The sequence below is a fragment of the Populus euphratica genome, unplaced genomic scaffold, assembly GCF_000495115.2.
Source record: "Populus euphratica unplaced genomic scaffold, PopEup_1.0 scaffold60.1, whole genome shotgun sequence".
Lineage (NCBI taxonomy): Eukaryota > Viridiplantae > Streptophyta > Magnoliopsida > Malpighiales > Salicaceae > Populus > Populus euphratica.
Genome location: NW_011499938.1, coordinates 612,287 through 623,107, shown reverse-complemented (window position 1 = coordinate 623,107; position 10,821 = coordinate 612,287).

Here is a 10,821-nt window from a genome sequence, read left to right as displayed (position 1 = left end):
TTATGGAGTTATCTTGGTCTGATTGATTTATTTTTTTTTCCTCAATGCCAACCTTTAACATTAGATATGTTGGAATTGGAGCTTCGTAATTATTTTTAAATTTTTTTATGAAGTTATCCTAGTTTATTGAGTTAAATCATAGATTTAACATATTATTCAGGTTAATTAAGATTTTTTTAAACTTTTTTAATTGATTTTTTTATATTTTTCAACATGGAGTTGGTTGGAAATTGGGTTTTATAATTTTTTTTATTTGATTTTTATGATAGTATCTTAATCTTATGACTCGGATTGTTGGTTTGACAGTTTAACCCTGCTTAACTCTAGTAGTTTTTTGTTTTTTTTTTCAATGTTATCCTCAAATATTAGGTTAGTTATGTATTGACTTTCTTAATTTATTTTGATTTATTTTGTATAAGGTTATTATGATTTTATAATCTAGATCGTAAATTTGCTAAGTTAACTTAAGTCGATTTAATATGCTATTATCTTAATATTTAAAAAAATATCATATAATATATCGTTCTATCAATATTTAAAAAAAAATCATTCAACATACATCATATTTTGAATTTATAATTAAAATATTTTAGAAATGTTTGGGCATATTGTTTTTTACCTTGAATAAGTATTATTATTGTCAACTAAGTGATACGCTCGGTGATTATATAACTTAACACCAAATAAGGACCATATTCCAAACTCTAACTCTATCCTTGATAGGGTTGGTATAATTCGGCAAAAGATCAGAAACAACCCTTATAAATTTTATTAATCGGCCAGGGTTGTTTGATCATTTGAGTCAATAGTGATTCGATAAATTATTTTATTGTAGAATATGCTATAAAATAATTATCAAGTTATTTGGTTCATAATTTATGAAAAATTTTTCTATAAAATATGTATCAAGTTTGTTGGATTCTATGATTCTTCAGTGTTAATTAATGATGTGAAGTGAAATATTCTATGACATATCTTCACATTTCAGAATATTTTGGGTGTAAAATATGCACCAACATTAATTTTGTGATTCCTTAGTATTATTATTTATTAGAGATATTAAATGGAATATTCAGTTATTATATTATAAAATCACTTTAATTTTCAGCCACTAAACGTGTACCTGATGTAAGAATCTCTGAACATTTCATTATGTGATAAGTGAATTTACAATAAATATGCAACTCGGCCAGCAAAGCAAGAGTGAGATTGTTATGAAATTCTCATTAAATTTCATTATCGTTTCATATCAACTTCATGTTGTAACTCTCACTTGGTCGCACGCAGGTCGGAGCCTAGAGATTGTGGGCTCGAGTGACACTGCTAAAAAATTATTAAATAATAATAAAATTATCAACATAATATTTTCCAACAGTAATCTCCTATTATTATAATAGTGATGGAATATATTTGTTAATTATTTCCAACAAACAAACTTACCACCAGAATATATTATGTTGTTAATTATTTATGAAATTACTGACACAATATAATAATTAAATAATCAAAAATATTTTGTTAATAATTTTATTTTTAATATGACATGTTATTATTTTCCAACAGATTTACTAGTGATATTTTTCATTGCAATAATCTATTAAAACTTTCATTTGTAAATTTAAAATTGTTGTTTTAATTTGTAAATTTAAAATTGTTATTATCACTAGCAATCCTATTCTTTCTTTTTTCTTCTTTTTTTTTTTTTTATTTGAACTATAAATCAAAACAGGTACTCCTCCGTTCTATTTTACGATAAATCTAAACCTCATTATCACAAATTTAGCCACTCAACACTCCATTATATCAACATCATTGTCTTGGTACCATTTAAAAAAAAAATATTTTCTACATGAAGTAAACAATCCTATTCATTTATGTTTTAAGATAATGTATTAATTTGATATGAAAAATGTGTATTGTAGTTTGCTTATATATTTAAGTGTTTTTCAACCTTTTCATAGAGAATTGAAGTTTGATTTGTATATTAAGTTTCATATAAAAAATTTAAAAGTTTGATTTGTATATTAAGTTTCATATAGAAAATTTAAATTTGTTTATGATTTGATGAAATTAATTTTAAATTTGATTATGTAACTTAATTAGGTCTGTTATTATAAAAGAAATGATAGGTTGTTTAATGAGTAATAATCACATTTTGTTAATTTTATTGTTATGCTGTAAATTTTATGGAATTTGATTTTTTTATGAAATTGATAGCAATTAAATGTTATTAATTTAAATTGAATAAATTTGAATTGAACAAATAATAAATAATTAGTTGGGTACCAATTAAATATTGTCAATTTAATTTATTTAGTTAATATTTTGATGCAATACATATAAAAGTTAGAGACAACAAACACACACACAATACAAAAATTTTACAAGTGAAAAGCATTGTTGATATGAACTCTAAATTCATAATTTTATTCTTTAAAATATAATAACGAAAAAGTCTGTCTTTTTAGATGATTTACAAAGTTTTAAATAAGTTACAAATCCTAAAAAATAAAAATAAAAATTCAAGAGTACTAAGAAAACAACCATAAAATCTGAAATAATACATGAAATCCTAAAATGACAAGGAAAATAACAATACTATCAAAATCGGGGGTCTTGACAAGATTTTTAATATCTTAAGATCTGATGGTCCGTATAGTAACATAGTTTGTACTATAAAAAAGATAACTTCTAGAAACTTTTGTAATAGTTTTAATTCTATTCAATAATTGGATAAAAAATTGTAGTTCTTTTAAAATATTAGTCTAATTTGGCATTATCAGACCTTTTCTTGAGCCAAAATTTATTTTATTAGTTTATAAATATATTTTTTAAGTCATTCATGTAAACTATTAGGGGTAGATCATTATCTTATTATAACATATTCACTGTTTATTATCTCAAACCCGACTATATCACCTAAGTACAAAAGTCTAAATCCAAAAACAAAACAATTGATGAATATATAGATTAAGTTGTAAGGCTAGCCGTAAAAGAAAAGAAAATGACCGACTAATAAGCTTTAACAGGAAAAGTCCATTCTAGAGACTTTGGCAAATTTATATGGAAGGCTTGGACGTTCTTTCAAAAAGAAGAGACTTCTCAATGAAATAAAAGTTTGTCATATGATCATATCTCAAGATAAGATGCTGATGTGAAATTCTGAAGCAAATAATTCATCATTTCAGCTTTGAAAACTATTATTTAAAGCTGCACATTCAACCACGTAGACTATCTTCTTGCCTCTCACACACCCCCCCCCCCCCCCCCCCCCCACCCCCCTTTTCCCCCCCTGAATTGTCATCTACTAGTCACTAAGAATGGCAAACACATTATCTTGTCTTTGAATAATTTTTTCTTATATTCCTTTTCCACCATTGGATTGCTCTTAATTAACTAGCTAGTTCAAGTGATCACCACTTTATCAAGAGTTATATCAACAAAACACTTGTTAAGAAGATTTTTTTTTTAGAGGTTATTTACAGAAAACACTTTGTCAAATCTCGATTTTCTAATTCAATTTTTTTCCCCAGACTTTGATTTAAAACTTGACAAGCCCCTCATCTCTTTTATGGGTAGATGTAGTTACAAAGACTTGATAGGTAGCACATGCTCCGTCACGGGTTGATTTAAATTTTCTTAATACAAGAAAATAATATTCAAATAATAATAAATAGAAACAAATTGAGTTAAATTTATCAAAGCATCACTCTAATATAAGATTGAAACAACCTGCAAAAAAAAAATTAAAAAAATCATAAAATTCAAGATTTAAAAAACTAATATCAAAGAAAAAAAATCAAAAAATATAATGTCAAGGAAGCAAATTTAAGTCAACTCGACCTTTAAACCGATAACCTACAATATGAGATCAGGATAAAAAAATATTTAAAAGAAATACCAAGCAAATAAAACAAAGTTCAACAAAAAAACTTCAAAAAAAATACGGGTTAACTTTACCAACCATCTATCATAATAATCATATACAAAAAAAAGCAAAAAAAACAATAACAAAGTTCAAGGGCAAATTATTCCATGCAAATTGATGAAGTTGAAAAAAAAACCTTATAAAAAAATCAAGGAAAAAAATTAAACTTTCAAAAAAAGCTTAGTAAGAAAATGCAATCTAACTGGAGTTAATTTTAACATCTTACACTTGAAATAACTTATTCCACGCTGATAGTGCATTTGTTCTTAAATAATTTTAATAAAACATATTCAAAAATAAATAATTAATATTTACAAAAAAATCATTATGCAAATATAAAAATGCTGGGCTGATGACATGTCTACACATGTGTCACACGTGTAAACCTACTTTATTGATTTATTAATATTATAATAATACAAATTACTAAAAAGACTCTAAGAACATACGAATATTATGAAAAAAACCAAAACACAAATATAAAAATACCCTCCCAAGACAACTTTTAATTTTTCTAAGTCAAAGGGAAAATATAAAATTTTACTGTACATAAATTGTGAAAAAATATAATAACTACTCCTTCAAAGATCAATATTTTTTAGGCTTGGAGGGCACAAGCGTGATTTAACAATGCAAATAAATCTGCAAAGATGCAAAAGCCCCTGGTTGGAGGCCAATTCTTTGAGTTCCCAGGAGAAATATAGTATTTTTAATGTACATAAAATTGGAGGCCAATTCTTTGAGTTCCCAGGAGTAATATAGTATTTTTAATGTACATAAAACAATAACTTTGTTTTCGATCAATTCACATTGAAATCCATGAAAAATATAATTTTTCTCCTAGTGCAAAGGCAATTATTAAAAATAATGAAGAGCAAAACTATCATTACAACGCTTAAGTCACAACAGTGAATCTCCTCACAAAAGACACGCTGCAGTAATCCACTTAGCCTTTGTAGTTTTTTTTTTTTTGGTCAATGAAGACAAACGACCTTTTCTCCAAATCTTCCCTTGCGAGCACCTAAGGCAAGCACGGAAGAAAAAACATGGAGACCAATTTTTATTTACTGCTTAGCATCGATCATCATGTCAAGAATACATAGCTAGGTAATCCATTAACCTATGTTTTAGGTATAACAAAAAGGCAAACACTAGATGCGGCCATGTCCCACTCTCCCGTGATTGGCTCTATTGGGGCCACATGTGAACCCATGAATGGCTTATGGCACGGACGTGTGGATAGCCCTCTTAGAAAATGATACATGATTTTCTCTCAAGTAAACTTCATCCACATGAATGACAAAAGCCAGGCTGGTGAAGATTATGGGAGAGATTTCTAGGGTCGGTCGGCAATGGTTGATGCTTTGCATTGTTGAGATGCGTCCATTCAGGTAGGAAAATTATGAACATGGGAGCAGACAACGCTTGGGCCCTTGCAAGTTCTTTGGGGGCAATTTTCGTTTTCGTACAAAGTTGTTGTAGCCCTAGAGAACTTGTGGTATATACTATGTTTTTTACGTATTGTAATTTAGGATTAGCACTTTACCAAAGAAAGTTTTGATTGAAAGGGCCTTCCAATCAAACCTTTATTACTTTACACTTTCTCGGGAGCATGCAATGAAGGAGAGAATGAACCCGAAGGGAGGCAAGATCACAAGATGACAAAATCTAAAATAACTCATGGTTTCACTGTGAACATATTTAGATTCTTACAGTGAAATTACTATTTTTCCCTTAACAATTTAAGTATTATAGCATGTTTTAAAAGGTAATAGGTTTTTTCAACATGATGCGTTTGCTACTACAAGAATAAATGGGGATACAAGAGTTTTTTAACCTTTTATTTGCACAGTGGATCTCTAAAATATGCTCAAAATTTGAGTTTTCTTAACTATGAAGGCAAGATGTATTCAGTTTTTTCTTTTTCTTGACACAGTATATTTACTGAAGTGTCATTTGAGTGAAATAATTTATAGCTAAGATTAAGGGAGTTTTTGATCAATTACTATTTTATTTTTTTTGGTTATATTTTGTGGGGTTAGGGATACTTTGACATTTGAATATATCAAATTACAAAATAAAAAAAAATTATTGGTGTGTGCATCATAAACGTCAATATTTGAGAGGTGTTTATATTGTTTAGATGAAATGTCCAGCTCTTCTTGATAGTCAAATATTATATTTCATGAAGGCGTTTGATGTGTTTCACTAAACCTTTCATGGTAAGAAGGTGTTTGCAATCGCTTCATGCACGGTGGAGCTTTGATATTTTTTTTTTCTTTTCCCTCTCTTTTCTCTTTCTTTAACCTTGAAAAACGTGTTGCTCTTGCAAACAATCAAAAGAGTGTTCTTTGTTAATTTTATCATATTAGATCTTTAATCTTTTAATTATATCAAATTTGATTTATTTTTTTTCAATTTAATTTTTTGATATTTGATTTTTATATCGGATTCATTCTTTTATTTTATAATATTTCTTATTGGACCCTTAATTTCTAATTTTAATTCTTAGCTCTTTTATCATATTTTATTTACTTTTCAATTTCATCCTTAGATCTATGAATTTATTTTTTTTTTATTTTATATTTGGTTCTAATTCTCTTGATTTTTATTTTCATTTTGGATTCTTTTATGAATTTATTTTTTATATAGTTTTCCCTTCAATTCAAAATTTGATGATATTTAAGGTTTGACCCTTAATGTTTTGAATTCTAATTTTGATTCTTAGGTCTTTTATAAAATTTTAATTTATTTTTAATTTCATCCTTATATCCATAATTTTGATTTTTTAATTTTTTATTAGATTCTCATTCTCTTAATTTTTATTTTATATTTTGGATTCATTTTTTAATTTAATTTTTTTTAGTTTTGCCCTTTAATTCAAAATTTTAGGTTGTCTTTTCCTCTCTCTCTCTCTTTAATCAGATGAAGTCTTTATTCTCTTAATTGTAATTTTTTTATCCTTAAATTTTTTTTATTTCATCATTTGACATTTGATTTATTGGGATTCAGTCTCCTTGGTTTTTCTTATTGTTTTTTAGCCCCACCTGGGAGTTAATTTGTGACAAGCACTAGGTCACAAGTTGAATGAGTTGATCCAAATTAATTTAAGTTAACCAAGTATTTTTGTTTTATAAAAAAAATAAAAAAGATATTATTTTTTTAAAAAAAATAAAAATACTCAAAGAGTTTTGGCCGCGTTTTGATTGAATTTTCCCTTGATTAATCGTAACATGGGTCAACTCAGGTTTTTTACCATCTTACACTGGATTAATTCTCTCCAAATTTCTTTGGAAACTGACCCGGTCTAAACCTCAGGTTACCTAGGTCACAAGTTAACCCATGTTAACCCATCAGGTAAAGTTGGGTTTTAAAATATTGGCTTTCTGGATGCGGTGCTTCCAATTTAATTTAATCACTAGCTAGAGCTATGGGTTTGAAAAGTTAACATGGATTAACATCGTCTTCTTTTTCTATTACATCCTTCAAAGTTGTTCGTTTTGAAAAATAAACTTGTTATTTTCTTTTATTTTCTTTTCGATCAAATTATCCCCATCTTATAATATAGGTTTGAGGTTTATCTGAATGACCGAGTTTTTTAGGTCATCTTTTTTATTTTGTCCTTTAAAGTTGAATTCTTTTTAAAATTAAATTTTATCTTTTTTTTTTTATTTTATCTTCTATTGTATTATCTCGTTCACATGATCCTATTTAGAAGTTTTGGCAACCTTACTTGGTTTTGCTGATGCTTTGGTTTTTAAAACTTTTTTTTATTGATTTTTTTTAATTTATCCTTTTACATTTTGATTATTGGGGATTGACAATTGTTTTTTTCAATTCTTTTTTTGTGATGATGAGTCGTGAATTTATTTTTTGTTCTTTAAAATACATTGACAATGCTTGAGTATTATTTTTTAAGCTACAAAAAGATTAGTCTGGCTTATGGCGAAGCGCGGGCCAACTACCTCGGTGTCATTTAGAATTACGTTTCAAACGGCGTTTCACCAAAATTCAATTGTTTTTCTTTTAAAAGTAATTTTTATATATTTTTTATAGTTTTGATATATTAATATCAAAAATAAATTTTAAAAAATTAAAAAATTATTTTCATAAATTTTTAAATAAAAAATATTTTAAAAAATAATTTTTACTGCAATCTCACCAACAGTAAATGGAGCTTCATCATCTCTCGTAATATTGATGAGAAATGTAAGCAGCTTGGGAACCAATGGGGCCCTAGTGAATAGCCAGGTCACAACCCCATTGTTGTGGAGTCAACCTCAATACTCTCTTTTAGTACACTAATCATCCAACAGTGGCTATCATTTTCTCAAAGTGAAGGATTGAAAAAATTGGCCACGGAGACCAAAAGGAAAAGTGAAGAACACGGCATTGCACAGGAAAAGGCACTCTCGTCCGAAATCGTTAGCCCTTTTTAGACGATAAAATTTCAATGTATTTCTCAATATTGCATGCAATTATCACTAGATTTTCTAGGTTCACACGTGAATACTACATGCACATCAATTCTGTCGGGTAAGTCAATAAGTTTGAATTCAAATGCTCAAGTTAAAAGTAAAATGATGGTAAGCAGTAGCCCATCTCTCCATGGATTTGGACTTTGATCTTTCAGTGAATTTTACACAAAAATCAGTCACTGCTGCTGTGAATGCTGCCCAAATCAGTCACTGCTACTAGAATGATCGTTTACCAATCCCAGCGTCTCTCTCTCTCTCTCTCTCTCACTAGGTAGTGGGTCGGTTTGGTGCTTTGAGAAAGTAGCTTGCTCAAGTCTCATCTAATAAAATTATTGCAAATACAAAAGACAGTATGTTCCTGTGGTTACTCTCGTATAAATTTCTTCTTTGTGCTACTAAATTCTGGGTAGTTTGTTGTTTTGTGTTTACAACCTTCATTTATGACAAATGAGACCTCTATCATTTCCTTGTGAAAGAAGACAAATTTGAATTCTATGAATGCACAACTAATCTATGGTAAGAAAAATTGAAGGTAAACTAAAAATACAACTAATTAAGCTATAAAAAGATATTTGAAATTAGTACATGTGTTTAGGATGCTATGCTTGTGGGTTATATGTATAAGGATATTGGGGTTACTATTAAAGAATATAATATAAAGGTGAATTTATTACCTTTAGAGTAGCATGACTTCAATCTAATCCGAAGAATGGATTGGTTGAGTACTTATAAGACTCAAATGGATTATTTTGCTAAAATGGTGACCTTTTAAGAATTAAATGGTAATAAAGTGATTTTTAGAGGAGAAATGGATGTCATATTGAGTAGTATGATTCTAGATATGACAATTAGAAACTTGTTGAGGAAAGGGTGTACGATATAAATTGCTGATGTAATAGATTATGAAAAGAGTAAGGTAGAATTGAGTATCATTCCTATAGTAAAAGAGTTTTCAAATGTGTTTATAAAAGAGTTGTCTAGATTGGCTCCGAAGAGGGAGGTTGAAGTTTTTATTAATGTACTTACGAGTACATTTCCTATAGCCCAATTGTCTTATAGAATGACACTTTAAGAGATGGTTGAGTTAAAATTTTAGTTACAAGAATTACTAGATAAGTGGTTTATATGCCTAATTAATTATCCTTAGGGAGCTCCAATGTTATTTGTAAGAAAAAAAGATGAGACCTTTAGATTCTATATTGACTATAAACAACTAAGTAGAGTGACATTAAAGAATAAATATCCATTTCTATGGATAAATAATTTGTTTAATCAACTTTAGGGAGTTAAAGTAATTTTAAACGCAGACCTAAGATTATGGTACTATTAGTTAAGGATTAAAGAGGAAGATATATCAATGATCGCATTTAAGACTCGTTACAAATATTACAAGTTTCTAGAAATGCCATTTGGATTGACAAAAGCACCAATTATGTTTATGAATATGATGAATTAGGTCTTTCAACCTTACTTAGATTAGTTTGTAATAATATTAATAGATGATATGTTGATTTGTTTTAATTCATTTATAGAGTGTGAACAATATCAAGAAAATAGATTCAATCTTAGTTTTCAATTACTTTTAACAATCATGGTGGTGAGCATCATTGTTCTTGTCCGGTCAATTATTGTTTTCTTTTTTGCTACTAGGGTTGGGTTGGGGCTTTATATACTACTTATTCTCATGCTCTTTTTATCAAGTTTTTGAAACCATGCTTTAAGTTTATTAGTGTTAGGTGGTAAATTTATATTTTAATTATGGGTGTCTATGTATTATTATCACTAGAAGCACCTAATGATTTACATTTTGCTTAGGATTCTTACCATTTGTCTCACATTTTTTGTTGGCTTGACTTGTGCCTATAATAATTTTTGGTGTTATATGGGATAGAGGCATTGCAAGTGTTAGATGTAGACATTGACCATTGAATTGGGACCTAAAAATCTAAATTGGCAATGGTGGCTTTTGTTTTTTTTACTTGTAAGGGAGATGATGGCTTGGGTCTCGGTTAAAGGTTTTTGGTTGTTAATTCAAGGAGAAAGATAAAGGGTTAGATAATTACAATTATCACCAACTAATCCAATAGGTTGGTGACCGTGTAAAAGAGAGATAAGAAAGAGACAAGAAAAAATACAGGCAATTTTTTATTTTTTTTCCTTTTAGTATATATATATATATACACACACACACAAAAATGATTAGTAATTTTTCTTATCCTGGGCTATGATATAAATACACATAAATTATTTTTTAAGATCAATCATTTACTCGAATATATAAATTTGTCAAGTTAACAATAAAGTCTTAATTCAAATACATAACATAAAATATATAAAAAATAAAATTAAAGTATATAAAATTCAAAATAAAAATAAAAATAAATTATATTATCAAGGTTGCACCCTTCGATGTTT